The following is a 17,756-nucleotide window of genomic DNA, read 5'->3' as shown; positions in this document are numbered from 1 at the left end:
TTAAAATTTAAACTATCCAACTTGGTAATATCACGTGGGAAAGTCTAAATTAAAGTGTACAACATAGTGTACATGCAGCAAGGTGCTTATCGATTGAACTTTGCTATTTTGTACACAGATTTTTGACATGTTGTTTGACACTTCCATTGATGTCAAGTGTCAATTGGATTGGGAAACTATTTGAAATTTGAACTGTCCAACATGGCAAAGTCACGTGGCTAAGTGTAAACTAAAGTGTACACCATAGTGTACATATAGCAAGGTCGCTACCAATTGAACATTGCTATTTGTACGCTTATTTTTGACACGCTGTTTGAAATTTGCATTGTTGTCAAGTTTCAATTGGATAGGAAAACTGTTTGAAATTTAAACTATCCAACAGGGTAATGTCACGAGATAAAGTGTAAACTAAAGTGTACACCATAGTGTACATATAGCGAGGACCCTACCAATTGAGCTTTGCTATTTGTAAGCTGATTTTTGACACGTTGTTAGAAACTTCCATTGTTATCAAAAGTCAATTGGATGGGAAAGCTGTTTGAAATTTAAACTGTCCAAAATGTAACATCACGTGGTAAAGTGTAAACTAAAGTGTACACTATATTGTACATGTAGCAAGGTCCTTACCGATTGAACTTTGCAATTTGTACACTGATTTTTGACACGTTGCTTGACACTTGCATTGTTGTCAAAAGTCAATTGGATGGAAAAACTATTTGAAATTTAAACTGTCCAAAATGTAATGTCATGTGGCAAAGTGTAAACTAAAGTGTACACCATAGTGTACATGTAGCAAGGACCTTATCGATTGATCTTTTCTATTTGTACACTAATTTTTGAAACGTTGTTTAACACTTGCATTGTTTTCAGGTGTCAATTGGATGGGAAATATGTCTGAAATTTAAACTGGCCAACCGGGTAATGTCATTTGGCAAAGTGTAAACTAAAGTGTACATCATAGTGGACATGTGACAAGGTTCTTACCAATTGAACTTTGCTATTTATACTCTGATTTTTGACACGTTTCACACTTGTATTATTGTACATGTCGTAAGGTTCTTACCGATTTAACTTGACTATTTGTACACTGATTTTTGACACGTTGTTTGGCACTTGCATTGTTGTCAAGTGCAAACTGGCTAGGAAAACTGTTTGAAATTTAAACTGTCCAATGGGGCATTGTAACGTGGTAAAGTGTAAACTAAAGTGTACACCACAGTATACACATAGCAAGGTTCTTACTGATTTAACTTTACTATTTGTACACTGATTTTTGACACGTTGTTTGACACTTACATTGTTGTCTAGTGTCAATTGGATGGAAAAACTGTTTGAAATTTAAATTGTCCAACAGTGGATTCTCACGTGGCAAAGTGTAAACTAAAGTGTACACCATAGTGTACATGTAGCATGTTCTTTATCAATTAAGCTTTGCGATTTGTACACTGATTTTCGACACGTTGTTTGACACTTGCATTGTCGTCAAGTGCTAATTGGATGGGAAAACTGTTTGAAATTTAAACTGTCCAACAGAGTAATGTCATGTGGCGAAGTGTAAATTAAAGAGTACCCTATAGTCTACATGTAGCAAGACATGTAGCAAGGTCCTTACCGATTAAACTTTACTGTTTGTACACTAATTTTTGATACGTTGTTTGGCACTTGCTTTGTTGTCAAGTGTCAAATGGATTGGAAAACTATTTGAAGTTTAAACTGTTCAATAAGGTAATGTCACGTGGCAAATTGTAAACTAAAGTGTAAACCTTAGTGTACATGTAGCAATGTTCTTACCGATTGAACTTTGCAATTTGTACACTGATTTGGACACGTTATTTGACACTTGCATTGATGTCAAGTGTCAATAGGATGGAAAAACTGTTTAAAATTTAAACTGTCCTACAAGGTAATGTCACGTGGTAGTGTGTAAACTAAAGTGTACACCATAGTGTGCATGTAGTAACATTCTTAGCGATTGAACTTTGCTATTTGTTCACTGATTTTTGACACGTTGTTTGATACTTGCATTATTGTCAAGTGTCAATTGAATGGGAAAACTGTTTGAAATTTAAATTGTCCAATAGGGTAATGTCACGTGGCAAGGTGTAAATTAAAGTGCACACCGTAGTGTACATGTAGCATGGTCCTTTCCGATTGAACTTTGCTATTTGTACACTGATTTTTGACACGTTGTTTGACACTTGCTTTGTTCTCAAGGGTTAATTGTATTGAAAAACTGTTTGAAATTTAAACTGTCCAATAGGAAAATGTCACGTGGTGAACTGTAAACAAAAGTGTACACCATAGAGTAAATTTAGCAAGGTGCTTACCGATTGAACTTTGCAACTTGTACACTGATTTTAGCACATTGTTTGACACTTGCATTGTTCTCAAGTGTCAATTGGATGGAAAATTGTTTGAAATTTAAACTGTCTAATCGGGTAATGTCACGTGGCAATGTTTAAACTAAAGTGTACTCCATAGTGTACATGTAGCAAGGATTTTTACGATTGAATTTTGCTATTCGTAAACTGATTTTTGACACGTTATTAGACACTTGCATTGTTGTCCAGTGTCAATTGGGTGGAAAAACTGTTTGAAATTTAAACTGTCCAATAGGGTAATGTCACGTTGCAAAGTGTAAACTAAATTGTACTCCATAGTGTACATGTAGCAAGGTTCTTACCGTTTGAACTTTTCTGTACATTGATTTTTGACACGTTGTTCTACACTTACATTGTTGTCAAGTATCAATTGGATGAAAAAACTATTAGAAATTTAAATTGTCCAGCAGGGTAATGTCACATGCAAAGTTTAAATCAAAGTGTACACCATAGTGTGCATGTAAAAGGGTCATTACCGATTGAACTTTCCTATTTCTACAATGATTTTCGACACGTTGTTTGACACTTGCATTGTTATCAAGTGTCAATTGGATGGAAAAACTATTTGAAATTTAAACTATCCAACAGGATAATATCACGTGGCAAAGTGTAAATTAAAGTGTACGCCATAGTGTACAGGTAGCAAGGTCCTTTCTGATTGAACTTTGCGACTTGTACACTAATTTTTGACACGTTGTTCGATACTTGCTTTGTTGTCAAGTGTCAATTAGATTGGAAAACTGTTTGAAATTTAAACTGTCCAACAGGGTAATGTCACGAGGTAAAGTGTAAATTAAAGTGTATGCCATAGTGTACATGTAGCAAGGTCCTTTCCGATTGAACTTTGCTATTTGTACACTAATTGTTGACACGTTGTTTGACACTTGCTTTGTTGTCAAGGGTTAATTGTATTGGAAAACTGTTTGAAATCTAAACTGTCCAATAGGGTAATGTCATGCGGCAAACTGTAAACTAAAGTGTACACCATAGAGTACATGTATCAAAGTTCTTAGCGATTGAACTTTGTAATTTGTGAACTGACTTTAGCTCGTTGTTTGATACTTGCATTGTTATCAAGTGTCAATTGGATGGAAAAATTGTTTGAAATTTAAACCGTCCAACAAGGTAATGTCATGTGGCAATGTTTAAACTAAAATGTACTCCATAGTGTACAAGTAGCGAGGTTCTTACCGATTGAACTTTGCCATTTGTACACTGATTTTTGACACGTTGTTCGACACTTGTATTGTTATCAAGTGTCAATTGATGGGAAAACTTTTTGAAATTAAAACTATCCAGCAGGATAATGTCACGTGACAATGTGTAAATTAAAGTGTACATGATAGTGTACATGTAGTAACGTTCTTACTGATTGAACTTTGCTATTTGTACACTGAATTTGACATGTTGTTTGACACTTGCATATTTGTCAAGTGTTAATTGGATGTGAAAACTGTTTGAAATTTAAGCTGTCCAAAGCAATGTGTAAATTAAAGTGTACACCATAGTGTGCATGTAGCAACATTCTTACCGATTGAACTTTGCTATTTTTACACTGATTTTTGACACGTTGTTTGACACTTGCATTGTTGTCAAGTGTCAATTGGATGGGAAAAAAGTTTGAAATTTAAATTGTCCAATAGGGTAATGTCACGTGGCAACGTGTAAATTAAAGTGTACACCATAGTATACATGTAGCAAGGTCCTTACTGATTGAACTTTGCTATTTGTACACTGATTTTTGACATGTTGTTTGACACTTGCATTGTTGTCAAGTATCAATTGGATGGAAAAACTATTTGAAATTTAAACTTTCCAACTGGATAATGTCACATGGTAAAGTGTAAATTAAAGTGTACGCCTTAGTGTACATATAGCAAGGTCCTTTCTGATTGAACTTTGCTATTTGTACACTGATTTTTAACACGTTGTTCGACACTTAGTTCGTTGTTTTTAAACTGTCCAATAGGGTAATGTCACGTGGCGAACTCTAAACTAAAGTGTACACCATAGAGTACATGTAGCAAGATTCTTACCGATTGAACTTTGCAATTTGTACATTGATTTGAGCACGTTGTTTGACACATGCATTGTTGTCAAGTGTCAATTGGATGGAAAAATTGTTTTAAATTTAAACTGTCCAACAGGGTAATGTCACATGGCAATGTTTAAACTAAAGTGTACTCCATAGTGTACATGTAGCTAAGTTCTTACCGATTGAACTTTGCTATTTGTAGACAGGTTTTTGACACGTTGTTTGACACTTGCATTTTTGTCAAGTATCAATTGGATGGGAAAATAGTTTGAAATTTAAACTGTCCAATATGGTAATGTCACGTGACAATGTGTAAACTAAAGTGTGCACCATCGTGTAAATGCAGCAACATTCTTACCGATTGAATTTTGCTATTTGTACACTGATTTTTGACACGTTGTTTGACACTTGCATAGTTGTCAATTGTCAATTGGATGCGAAAATTGTTTGAAATTTAAACTGTCCAGGAGGGTAATGTCATGTGACAATGTGTAATCTAAAGTGTACACCATAGTGTACATTTAGGAACATTCTTACCGATTGAACTTTGCTAGTTGTACACTAATTTTTTGCACTTGCATTGTTGTCAAGTGCCAATTGGATGGGAAAATTGTTTGAAATTTAAACTCTCCAACTGGGTAATGTCACGTGGCAAAGTATAAACTAAAGTGTACACCATAGTGTACATGTAGCAAGGTCCTTACTGATTGAAATTTTGCTATTTGTACGCAGATGGTCGACACGTTGTTTGACACTTACAATGTTTTCAAGTGTCAATTGGATGGGAAAACTATTTGAAATTTAAAATGTTCAACAGGATAATGTCACGTGGCAAAGTTTAAATTAAAGTGTACGCCGTAGTGTACATGTAGCAAGGTCCTTTTCGATTGAACTTTGCTATTTGTTCACTAATTTTGACACGTTGTCCGACACTTGCTTTGTTGTCAAGTGTCAATTGGATTGGAAAAACTGGTTGAAATTTAAATTATCCAATGGGGTAATATCCCGTGGCAAACTGCAAACTAAAGTGTACACCATATTGTACATGTAGAGAGGTTCTTATCGATTGAATTTTGCTATTTGTACACTGAATTTTAACACGTTGTTTCATACTTGCATTGTTGTCAAGCGTTAATTGGATGGGAAAATCATTTGAAATTTAAACTGTCCAACAGGACAATGTCACGTGGCGAAGTGTAAACTGAAGTATACACCATAGCATACATGTGGCATGGACCTTACCGATTGAACTTTGCTAGTTGTAAACATATTTTTTACACCTTGTTTGTCACCTGTATTGTTGTCAAGTGTCAACTAGGTGGGAGAATAGTTTGAAATTTAAACTGTCCAGCGGGGTAGTCTCACATTGCAAAATGTAAACTAAAGTGTACACCGTAGTGTACCTGTTGCAAGGTTCTTACCGATTGAACTCTGCTTTTTGTACGCTAATCTTTGACACATTGTTTGGCATTTGCATTGGTGTCAAAAGTCAATTGGATGGGAAAACTATTTGAAAATGAAACTATCCATCAGGGTAATGACACGTGGCAAAGTGTAAATTATAGTGTACACCATAGTGTATATATCGCAATGTTCTTACCAATTGAACTTTGCTATTTGTACACTGATTTTTGACACGTTGTTTGACACTTGCATTGTTTTCAAGTGTTATTTGGATGGAAAAACTATTTGAAATTATCCTACAGGGTAATGTCACATGGCAAATTGTAAACTAAAGTGTACACCATAGTATACACGTAGCAAGGTTCTTATCGATTTAACTTTACTATTTGTACACTAATTTTTGACACGTTATTTGACACTTGCATTGTTGTCAAGTGTCAATTGAATGGGAAAAATGCTTGAAATTTAAACTGTCCAATAGGATAATGACACATGGCAAAGTGTAAACTAAATTGTACATTAAAGCGTACATGTCGCAAAGTTCTTACCGATTGAACTTTGCTATTTGTACACTGATTTTAGACATGTTGTTTGACACTTATATTGTTGTCAAGTATTAATTGGATGGGAAAACTGTTTGAAATTTATACTGTCCAATAGGGTAGTGTCACGTGGTAAAGTGTAAACTAAAGTGTGTACACCATAGTGTACATGTAGCAAGGATCCTACCGATTGAACTTTGCTATTTGTACACTGATTTCTAACACGTTGTTTCACACTCTCACTGTTGTCAAGTGTCAATCGGATGGGAAAACTGTTTGAAATTTAAGCTGTCCAACAAGGTAATGTCACGTGGCAAAGTGTAAATTAAAGTGTACGCCATAGTGTACATGTAGCAAAGTCCTTTCCGATTGAACTTTGCTATTTGTACACTGATTTTTGACACGTTGTTTGACTCTTGCTTTATTGTCAAGGGTTAATTGTATTGGAAAGCAGCTTGAAATTTAAATTGTCCAATTGGGTAATGTCACGTGGCAAACTGTAAACTAAAGTGTACACCATAGTGCACATGTTACGAGGTCCTTACTGATTGAATTTTGCTATTTGTAAACTAATTTTTGGCACGTTGTTTGACACTTGCATTATTAACACGTGTCAATTGGATGGGAAAACTATTTGAAATTTAAACTGTCCAACAGGATAATGACACGTGAAAAAGTGTTAACTAAAGTGTACACCATAGGGCACATGCAGCATGGTTTTTACCTATTGAACTTTGCTATTTGTACACAAATTTTTGACACGTTGTTTGACATTTGCATTGTTGTCAAGTGTTAATTGGATGGAAAAACTATTTGAAATTTAATCTATCCAACTGGATAATGTCACGTGGTAAAGTGTAAATTAAAGTGTAGGCCATAGTGTACATGTAACAAGATCCTTTCCGATTGAACTTTACTATTTGTACATTGATTTTTGAGACGTTGTCCGACACTTGCTTTGTTGTCAAGTGTCAATTGGATTGGAAAACTGGTTGAAATTTAAATTATCCAACAGGGTAATGTCTCGTGGCAAATTGTAAACTAAAATGTACACCATAGTGTACATGTAGAGAGGTTCTTATGGATTGAATTTTGCTCTTTGTACACTGAATTTTAACACGTTGTTTCATACTTGTATTGTTCTCAAGCGTAAATTGGATGGAAAACTGTTTGAAATTTAAACTGTCCAACAGGATAATGTCATGTGGCGAAGTGTAACCTAAAGTATACACCATAGCATTCATGTGGCAAGGACCTTACAGATTGAACTTTGCTAGTTGTAAACATATTTTTTACACGTTGTTTGTCACCTGTATTGTTGTCAAGTGTCAACTAGGTGGGAGAATAGTTTGAAATTTAAACTGTCCAGTAGGGTAGTGATGCGAATTCCATAGCAACGTTGACTACGAAACCCACAACGAGATTGACGAACCCAAGAAAGCCAAATTAATCCAAAGTTTAGGATTAACCCAAAAGAAAGTCAAACCAAAAAACCCAACAAGAACGACGCTTGAAAGACCCCTTGATCACGCAATCCAAGAATTAAATCCAGTTGTTTGAACACTACAAGTTAACACTTGATAAGTTCGAAATCGTTCAATGAAGAACGATGAAGAGAAGACAATACGTCTCACTTTTAATTTAATATCAATAATGTCAAAGATTTTTAACAATTGAATGGAAACTCCTATTTATAGTAAACCTAAAAACTAGGTAAAAATCGTGCAAAAGTCGAGCATAATCTCCAAAATATGGAAAAGAATCAAAATCTAAAAAAATATGGAAAATTGCCAAAATTGGAAAATTCGCCAATTTTTTTGGCCAGTGCGGCCGCATGGTTCAACAAAAATTCCAATTAAAGTTTCCGTATGCCACTGTGCAGCCGCATGGTGTTTTTGCTGTGCGGTCGCACAGGCTTATTTTCAACCTGCGGTTTCGTCGCTTGATAACAAATTGATCCAAGTTGATTCGACCTTCGACCCGAACATGAAAGTTGCTCCATTTTGAGTCCCGAATATGGTTCCATCAATGGTTTCTTGAACAAGAAATCCCATTGCTTGTTTCACTTGCTTTGCCCTTGATCGCATCATTGGTCCGCCATCGACTATCAACAGGTCTCGTCTTGCACTTGCCTTCGTCGGGCTCAACTCCTGGATTATATTAGGTAGTGTCACATGGCAAAATGTAAACTAAAGTGTACACCGTAGTGTACATGTTGCAAGGTTCTTACCGATTGAACTCTGCTATTTGTACGCTGATTTTTGACACATTGTTTGACATTTGCATTGTTGTCAAAAGTCAATTGGATGGGAAAACTATTTGAAAATTAAACTATCCATCAGGGTAATGACACGTTGCAAAGTATAAACTAAAGTGTACACCATAGTGTATATGTCGCAAGGTTCTTACAAATTGAACTTTGCTATTTGTACACTGATTTTTGACACGTTGTTTGACACTTGCATTGTTGTCAAGTGTTATTTGGATGGAAAAACTATTTGAAATTATCCTACAGGGTAATGTCACATGGCAAATTGTAAACTAAAGTGTACACCATAGTGTACATGTAGCAATGTTCTTACCGATTTAACTTTACTATTTGTACACTAATTTTTGACACGTTATTTGACACTTGTATTGTTGACAAGTGTCAATTGGATGGGAAAATTATTTGAAATTTAAACTGTCCAACAGAATAATGACACGTGACAACGTGTTAACTAAAGTGTACACCATAGGGCACATGCAGCATGGTTTTTACCTATTGAACTTTGCTATTTGTACACTGATTTTCGACATGTTGTTTGACACTTGCACTGTTGTCAAGTGTCAATTGGATGGCAAAATTGTTTGAAATTTAAACTGTCCAACAGGGTAATGACACGTAGCAAAGTTTAAACTAAAGTGTACACAATAGTGTACATGTGGCAAGGTTCTTACCAATTGAACTTTGCTATTTGTACTCTGATTTTGGACACGTTATTTGACACTAGCATTGTTGTCAAGTATCAATTGGATGGGAAAACTATTTGAAATTTAAACTGTCCGACAGGGTAATGTCACATGGCAAAGAGTAAACTAAAATGTATACCATAGTGTACATGCAGCAAGGTTCTCACCGATTGAACTTTGCTATTTGTACACCGATTTTTTGACACGCTGTTCGACACTTGCTTTGCTTTCAAGTGTCAATTAGATAGCAGAACTATTTGAAATTTCAGCTGTCCAATAGGGTAATGTCACATGGCAAAGTGTAAATTAAAGTGTACACCATAGTGTACATGTCGTACGGTCCTTTCCGATTGAACTTTGCTATTTGGACCCTGATTTTTGACACGCTGTTCGACACTTGCTTTGTTGTCAACGATTAATTGTATTGGAAAATAGTTTGAAATTTATACTGTCCAATAGGGTAATGTCAGATGGCGAACTCTAAACTAAATTGTACACCATAGAGTACATGTAGCAAGGTTCTTACTGATTGAACTTTGCAATTTGTACACTGATTTTAACGCATTGTTTGACACTTGCATTGTTGTCAAGTGTTAATTGGATGGAAAAATTGTTTTAAATTTAAAATGTCCAACAGGGTAATGTCACGTGGCAATGTTTAAACTAAAGTGTACTCCATAGTGTACATGTAGCAAGGTCCTTACCTATTGAACTTTGCTATTTGTACACTAATTTTTGACACGTTGTTTGACACTTGCATTGTTATCAAGTGTTAATTGGATGGGAAAACTGTTTGAAATTTAAACTGTCCAGTAGGATAATGTCACGTGACAATGTGTAAATTAAAGTGTACACGATAGTGTACATGTAGCAACGTTCTTATCGATTGAACTTTGCTATTTGTACGCTGAATTTGACACGTTGTTTGACACTTGCATAGTTGTCAAGTGTCAATTGGATACAAAAACTATTTGAAATTTAAACTGTCCAACGGGGTAATGTCACGTGGCAATGTGTAAACTAAAGTGTACACCATAGTGTACATGTAGCAACGTTCTTGCCGATTGAACTTTGCTATTTTTACACAGATTTTTGACACGTTGTTTGACGCTTACATTGTTGTCAAGTGTTAATTGGATGGGAAAACTATTTGAAATTTAAACTATCCAATAGTGTAATGTCACGTGGCAAAGTGTAAATTAAAGTGTACACCATAGTGTACATGTAGCAAGGTCCTTACTGATTAAACCTTGCTATTTGTACACTGATTTTCGACACGTTGTTCAATACTTGCATTATTGTCAAGTGTGAATTGGATAGAAAAACTATTTGAAATTTAAACTATCCAACTGGATAATGTCACGTGGTAAAGTGTAAATTAAAGTGCACGCCATAGTGTACATATAGCAAGGTTCTTGCTGATTGAACCTTTGCTATTTCTACACTGATTTTTGACACGTTGTTCGACACTCAGTTTGTTGTCGAGTGTCAATTGGATTGGAAAACTGTTTGAAATTTAAACTGTCCAATAGGGTAATGTCACGGCAAAGTGTAAATTAAAGTGTACGCCATAGTGTACATGTCACACGGTCCTTTTGAATTGAACTTTACTATTTGGACCCTGATTTTTGACACGATGTTCGACACTTGCTTTGTTGTCAACGGTTAATTGTATTGGAAAATAGTTTGAAATTTAAACTGTCCAATAGGGTAATGTCACGTGGCGAGCTCTAAACTAAAGTGTACACCATGGAGTACATGTAGCAAGGTTCTTACCAATTGAACTTTGCAATTTGTACACTGATTTTAGCGCGTTGTTTGACACTTACATTGTTGTCAAGTGTCAATTGGATGGAAAAATTGTTTTAAATTTAAATTGTCCAACAGGGTAATGTCATGTGGTAATGTTTAAACTAAAGTGTACTCCATAGTGTACATGTAGCAAGGTTCTTACCGATTGAACTTTACTATTTGTACACTGATTTTTGACACGTTGTTTGACACTTGCATTGCTGTCAAGTGTCAATTGGATGGGAAAACTGTTTGAAATTTAAACTGCCTAATAGGGTAATGTCATGTGGCAATGTGTAAACTAAAGTGTACACCATAGTGTACATTTAGTAACGTTCTTACCGATTGAACTTTGCTATTTGTACACTGACTTCAACACGTTGTTTGACACTTGCATGGTTGTCAAGTGTCAATTGGATGTGAAAACTGTTTGAAATTTAAACTGCCCAATAGGGTAATGTCATGTGGCAATGTGCAAACTAAAGTGTAGACCATAGTGTACATTAGCAAGGTTCTTACCGATTTAATTTTACTACTTGTACGCTGAATTTGACACATTGTTTGACACTTGCATAGTTGTCAAGTGTCAATTGGATGCAAAAACTGTTTGAAATTTAAACTGTCCAATAGGATAATGTCGCGTGGTAATGTGTAAATTAAAGTGTACACCATAGTGTACATGTAGCAACGTTCTTGCCGATTGAACTTTGCTATTTTTACACTAATTTTTGACACGTTTGACACTTGCATTGTTGTCAAGTGTCAATTGGATGGGAAAACTATTTGAAATTTAAACTGTCCAATAGGGTAATGTCACGTGGCAAAGTGTAAATTAAAATGTACACCATAGTGTACATGTAGCAAGGTCCTTACTGATTTAACTTTGCTATTCGTACACTGATTTCCGACACGTTGTTTGACACTTGCATTGTTGTCAAGTGTGAATTGGATAGAAAAACTATTTGAAATTTAAACTATCCAACTCGATAATGTCACGTGACAAAGTGTAAATTAAAGTGAACGCCATAGTGTACATGTAGCAAGGTCCTTTCCGATTGAACTTTGCTATTTGTACACTAATTTTTGACACGTTGTTCGACCCACAGTTTGTTGTCAAGTGTCAATTGGATTGGAAAACTGTTAGAAATTTAAACTGCCCAATAGGGTAATGTCACGGCAAAGTGTAAATTAAAGTGTACGCCATAGTGTACATGTCGCACGGTCCTTTCCGATTGAACTTTGCTATTTGGACCCTAATTTTTGACACGCTGTTCGACACTTGCTTTGTTGTCAACGATTAATTGTATTGGAAAATAGTTTGAAATTTATACTGTCCAATAGGGTAATGTCAGATGGCGAACTCTAAACTAAATTGTACACCATAGAGTACATGTAGCAAGGTTCTTACTGATTGAACTTTGCAATTTGTACACTGATTTTAACGCATTGTTTGACACTTGCATTGTTGTCAAGTGTTAATTGGATGGAAAAATTGTTTTAAATTTAAAATGTCCAACAGGGTAATGTCACGTGGCAATGTTTAAACTAAAGTGTACTCCATAGTGTACATGTAGCAAGGTCCTTACCTATTGAACTTTGCTATTTGTACACTGATTTTTGACACGTTGTTTGACACTTGCATTGTTATCAAGTGTCAATTGTATGGGAAAACTGTTTGAAATTTAAACTGTCCCGCAGGGTAATGTCACGTGACAATATATAAACTAAAGTGTACACCATAGTGTACATTTAGCAACGTTCTTACCGATTGAACTTTGCTATTTGTACACTGATTTTTAACACGTTGTTTGACACTTGCATGGCTGTTAAGTGTCAATTGGATGTAAAAACTGTTTGAAATTTAAAATTTCCAACGTGGTAATGTCACGTGGCAATGTGTAAACTAACGTATAGACCATAGTGTACACGTAGCAAGGTTCTTACAGATTGAACTTTGCTATTTGTACACTGATTTTTGACATGTTATTAGACACATGTATTTTTGTCAAGTGTCAATTTGATGTGAAAATTGTTTTAAATTTAAACTGTCCAACAGGGTAATGTCACGTGGCAATGTGTAAACTAAAGTGTAGACCATAGTGTACATGTAGCAACGTTCTTACAGATTGAACTTTGCTATTTTTACACTGATTTTTGACACGTTGTTTGACACTTGCATTGTTGTCAATTGTCAATTGGATGGGAAAATTGTTTGAAATTTAAAATGTCCAAAAGGATAATGTCACGTGGCAAAATTTAAATTAAAGTGTACACCGTAGTGTACATGTAGCAAGGTCTTTTCCGATTGAACTTTGCTATTTGTACACCGATATTTGACACGTTGTCCGACACTTGCTTTGTTGTCAACTGTCAATTGGATTAAAAAACTATTAGAAATTTAAACTGTCCAACAGGGTAATGTCCCATGGAAAACTGTAAACTAAAGTGTATACCATAATGTACATGTAGCAAGGTTCTTATCGATTGAACTTTGCAATTTGTACACTGATTTTAGCACGATGTTCAACACTTGTTTTTTTGTTAAGTGTCAATTGGATTGGAAAACTGTTTGAAATTTAAACTGTCCAACAGGGTAATGTCACGTGGCAAAGTATAAATTATAGTGTACGCCATAGTGTACATGTAGCAAGGTCCTTTCCAATTGAACTTTGCTATTTGTCAACTGATTTTTGACACGTTGTTCTACACTTGCTTTGTTGTCAAGTGTCAATTTGATTGGAAAACTGTTATATATTTAAACTGTTCAATAGGGTAATGTCACGCGGCAAGCTGTAAACTAAAGTGTACACCACAGAGTACATGTAGCAAGGTTCCTACCGATCGAACTTTACAATTTGTACACACTGATTTTAACACTTTGTTTCACACTTGCATTGTTGTCAAGTGTCAATTGGATGGCAAAATTGTTTGAAATTTAAACTGTCCAGCAGGGTAATGTCATGTGACAATGTGTAAACAAAGGTGTACACCATAATGTAAATGTAGCAACATTCTTACCGATTAAACTTTGCTATTTGTACACTGATTTTTGACACGTTGTTTGACACTTGCATTATTGTCAAATATCAATTGGATGAGAAAATTGTTTGAAATTTAAACTGTCCAGCAGGGTAATGTCATGTGACAATGTGTAAACAAAGGTGTACACCATAATGTAAATGTAGCAACATTCTTACCGATTAAACTTTGCTATTTGTACACTGATTTTGAAACCTTGTTCGACACTTGCATAGTTATCAAGTGTCAATTGGATGCTAAAATTGTTTGAAATTTAAACTATCCAGGAGAGTAATGTCAAGTGGCAATGTGTAATCTAAAGTGTACACCATAGTGTACATTTAGCAACATTCTTACCGATTGAACTTCGCTAGTTGTACATTAATTTTTGACACTTGCATTGTTGTCAAGTGTCAATTGGATCGAAAAACTGTTTGAAATTTAAACTCTCCAATAGGGTAATGTCACGTGTCAATGTGTAAACTAAAGTGTAAACCATAGTGTACATGTAGCAAGGTTCTTATTGATTGAACTTTGCTATTTGTACGCTGATATTCGACACGTTGTTTGACACTTGCAATGTTTTCAAGTGTCAATTGGATTGGAAAACTATTTGAAATTTAAAATGTCCAATAGGATAGTGTCGCGTGGCAAAGTTTAAATTGAAGTGTATGACATAGTGTACATGTAGCAAGGTCCTTTCCTAGTGAACTTTGCTATTTGTACACTGATTTTTGACACGTTGTCCGACACTTGCTTTGTTGTCAACTTTCAATTGGATTCGAAAATTGGTTGAAATTTAAATTGTCCAACAAGGTAATGTCCCGTGGCAAACTGTAAACTAAAGTGTACACCATAGTGTACATGTGGAGAGATTCTTATCGATTGAATTTTGCTATTTGTACACTGAATTTTAACATGTTGTTTCATACTTGCATTGTTGCCAAGCGTCAATTGGATGGGAAAATCATTTGAAATTTAAATTGTTCAACAGGATAATGTCACGTGGCGAATTGTAAACTAAAGTATACACCATAGCATACATGTGGCAAGGACCTTACCGATTGAACTTTGCTAGTTGTAAACACATTTTTTACACGTTGTTTGTCACCTGTATTGTTGTCAAGTGTCAACTAGGTGGGACAATAGTATGAAATTTAAACTTTCCAACCGGGTAGTGTCACGTGGCAAAATGTAAACTAAAGTGTACACCATAGTGTACATGTTGCAAGGTTCTTACTGATTGAACTCTGCTATTTATACACTGATTTTTGACACATTGTTTGACATTTGCATTGTTGTCAAAAGTCAATTGGATTGGAAAACTATTTGAAAATTAAACTATCCAACAGGGTAATGACACGTGGTAAAGTGTAAACTAAAGTGTGCACCATAGTGTACATGTCACAAGGTTCTTACCAATTGAACTTTGCTATTTGTACACTGATTTTTGACACGTTGTTTGACACTTGTATTGTTGTCAAGTGTCATTTGGATAGAAAAACTGTTTGAAATTTTCCTATAGGGTAATGTCACGTGGCAAATTGTAAACTAAAGTATACACCATGGTGTACATGTAGCAAGGTTCTTACCGATTTACTTTACTATTTGTACACTAATTTTTGACACGTTGTTTGACACTTGCATTGTTTTCAAGTGTCAATTGAATGGGAAAACTGCTTGGAATTTAAACTATCCAGTAGGGTAATGACACGTGGAAAAGTGTAAAATAAAGTGTACACCATAGCGTACATGTCGCAAAGTTCTTACCGATTGAACTTTGCTATTTGTACACTGATTTTAGACACGTTGTTTGACACTTATATTGTTGTCAAGTATCAATTGGATGGACAAACTGTTTGAAATTTATATTGTCCAACAGGGTAGTGTCATGTGGTAAAGTGTAAACTAAAGTGTGTACACCATAGTGTACATGTAGCAAGGATCTTACCGATTGAACTTTGCTATTTGTACACTGATTTCTGACACGTTGTTTCACACTCACACTATTGTCAAGTGTCAATTGGCCGAGAAAACTGTTTGAAATTTAAGCTGTCCAACAAGGTAATGTCACGTGGTAAAGTGTAAATTAAAGTGTACACGATAGTGTACATGTAGCAAGGTCCTTACTGATTGAACTATGCTAGTTGTACACTAATTTTTGACACGTTTTTTGACACTTGCACTGCTATCAAGTGTCAGTTCGATGGCAAAACTGATTAAAATTTAGGCTGTCCAACAGGGTAATGTCACATGGTAAAGTATAAGCTTAAGTGTACACCATAGTGTACATGTTGCGAGGTCCTTACCGATTGAACTTTGCTATTTGTACACTAATTTTTGGCACGTGGTTTGACACTTGCATTGTTGACAAATGTCAATTAGATGGGAAAAATATTTGAAATTTAAACTGTCCAACAGGGTAATGTCACATGGTAAAGTATAAGCTTAAGTGTACACCATAGTGTACATGTTGCGAGGTCCTTACCGATTGAACTTTGCTATTTGTATACTGATTTTCGACATGTTGTTTGACACTTGCACTGTTGTCAAGTGTCAATTGCAAGGCAAAACTGTTTGAAATTTAAACTGTCCAACAGAGTAATAACATGTGGCAAAGTTTAAACTAAAGTGTACACCATAGTGTACGTGTGGCAAGGTTCTTACCAATTGAACTTTGCTATTTGTACTTTGATTTTGGACAAGCTGTTTGACACTAGCATTGTTGTCAAGTGTCAATTGGATGAAAAACTGTTTGAAATTTAGACTGTCCGACAAGGTAATGTCACGTGGCAAAGAGTAAACTAAAGTGTACACCATAGTGTACTTGTAGCAAGGTTCTTATTGATTGAACTTTGCTATTTGTACACTGATTGAAGTATGATCGAAGTATTGCCAAGTATCAACTTTCAGGCGAAAAAGCTATGCTCGTGATTTTTAGTCTCTACGTGAGATCCATTAGTGACATAGTAAAAATCAGAATTTGAGGAAGTCTATTTCTATCAAAAGTGTAGATCTTTGAGTTTTCTTCCCAATGCACTTTGAATCACTTCAATTGGAGATCAGGAGAGAAAGTTATGACCAAAATACTAAAAGTTGTCCAGCGGAAAGAATGGTATAACTATGCGGTCGCATAGAAGCCTCCCGAGAATTTTTTCTCAAAATTTTTTTACTCTATGCGACAGCATAGAAATGTACTATGCGGTCGCATAGAACAAGATTCGGGGATGATTCAGCAGTTTCCTTATTTCGCCGAAACTCTTATGGAAATGAGATTTTTAGGGTTCTATATAAACTAAAACTCGACCAAAATGATGGGACGCCACTTTTACAGCAAAAGAGGGGGAGTATACACAATTTTGGAGGATTTGGAGAGGAAGAACAAGGTAAAAATAAGGCAATCCACTTCAAGATTCAAGATTTCACTTCAAGAATCAATTGGGTGATGTTCTTCCTTGATTTTAATTATTGCTTTTCTTTATTTCCCATTATGTTAGGCTAGATTTTCATGTGCTAAGATTTGCGATGAACCTTATATTATGAACCCTTAATCTTGAATTTTATGAATTTGACGTTAAAACATGTTTTTAATTATTGAATGATTGGCATGGATTTTATTTTCTCTACAATTAT

The sequence above is a fragment of the Olea europaea genome, unplaced genomic scaffold (genome assembly GCF_002742605.1).
Source record: "Olea europaea var. sylvestris unplaced genomic scaffold, O_europaea_v1 scaffold32, whole genome shotgun sequence".
NCBI classification, from domain to species: Eukaryota; Viridiplantae; Streptophyta; class Magnoliopsida; order Lamiales; family Oleaceae; genus Olea; species Olea europaea.
Note: the sequence above shows the minus strand (reverse complement) of the source record.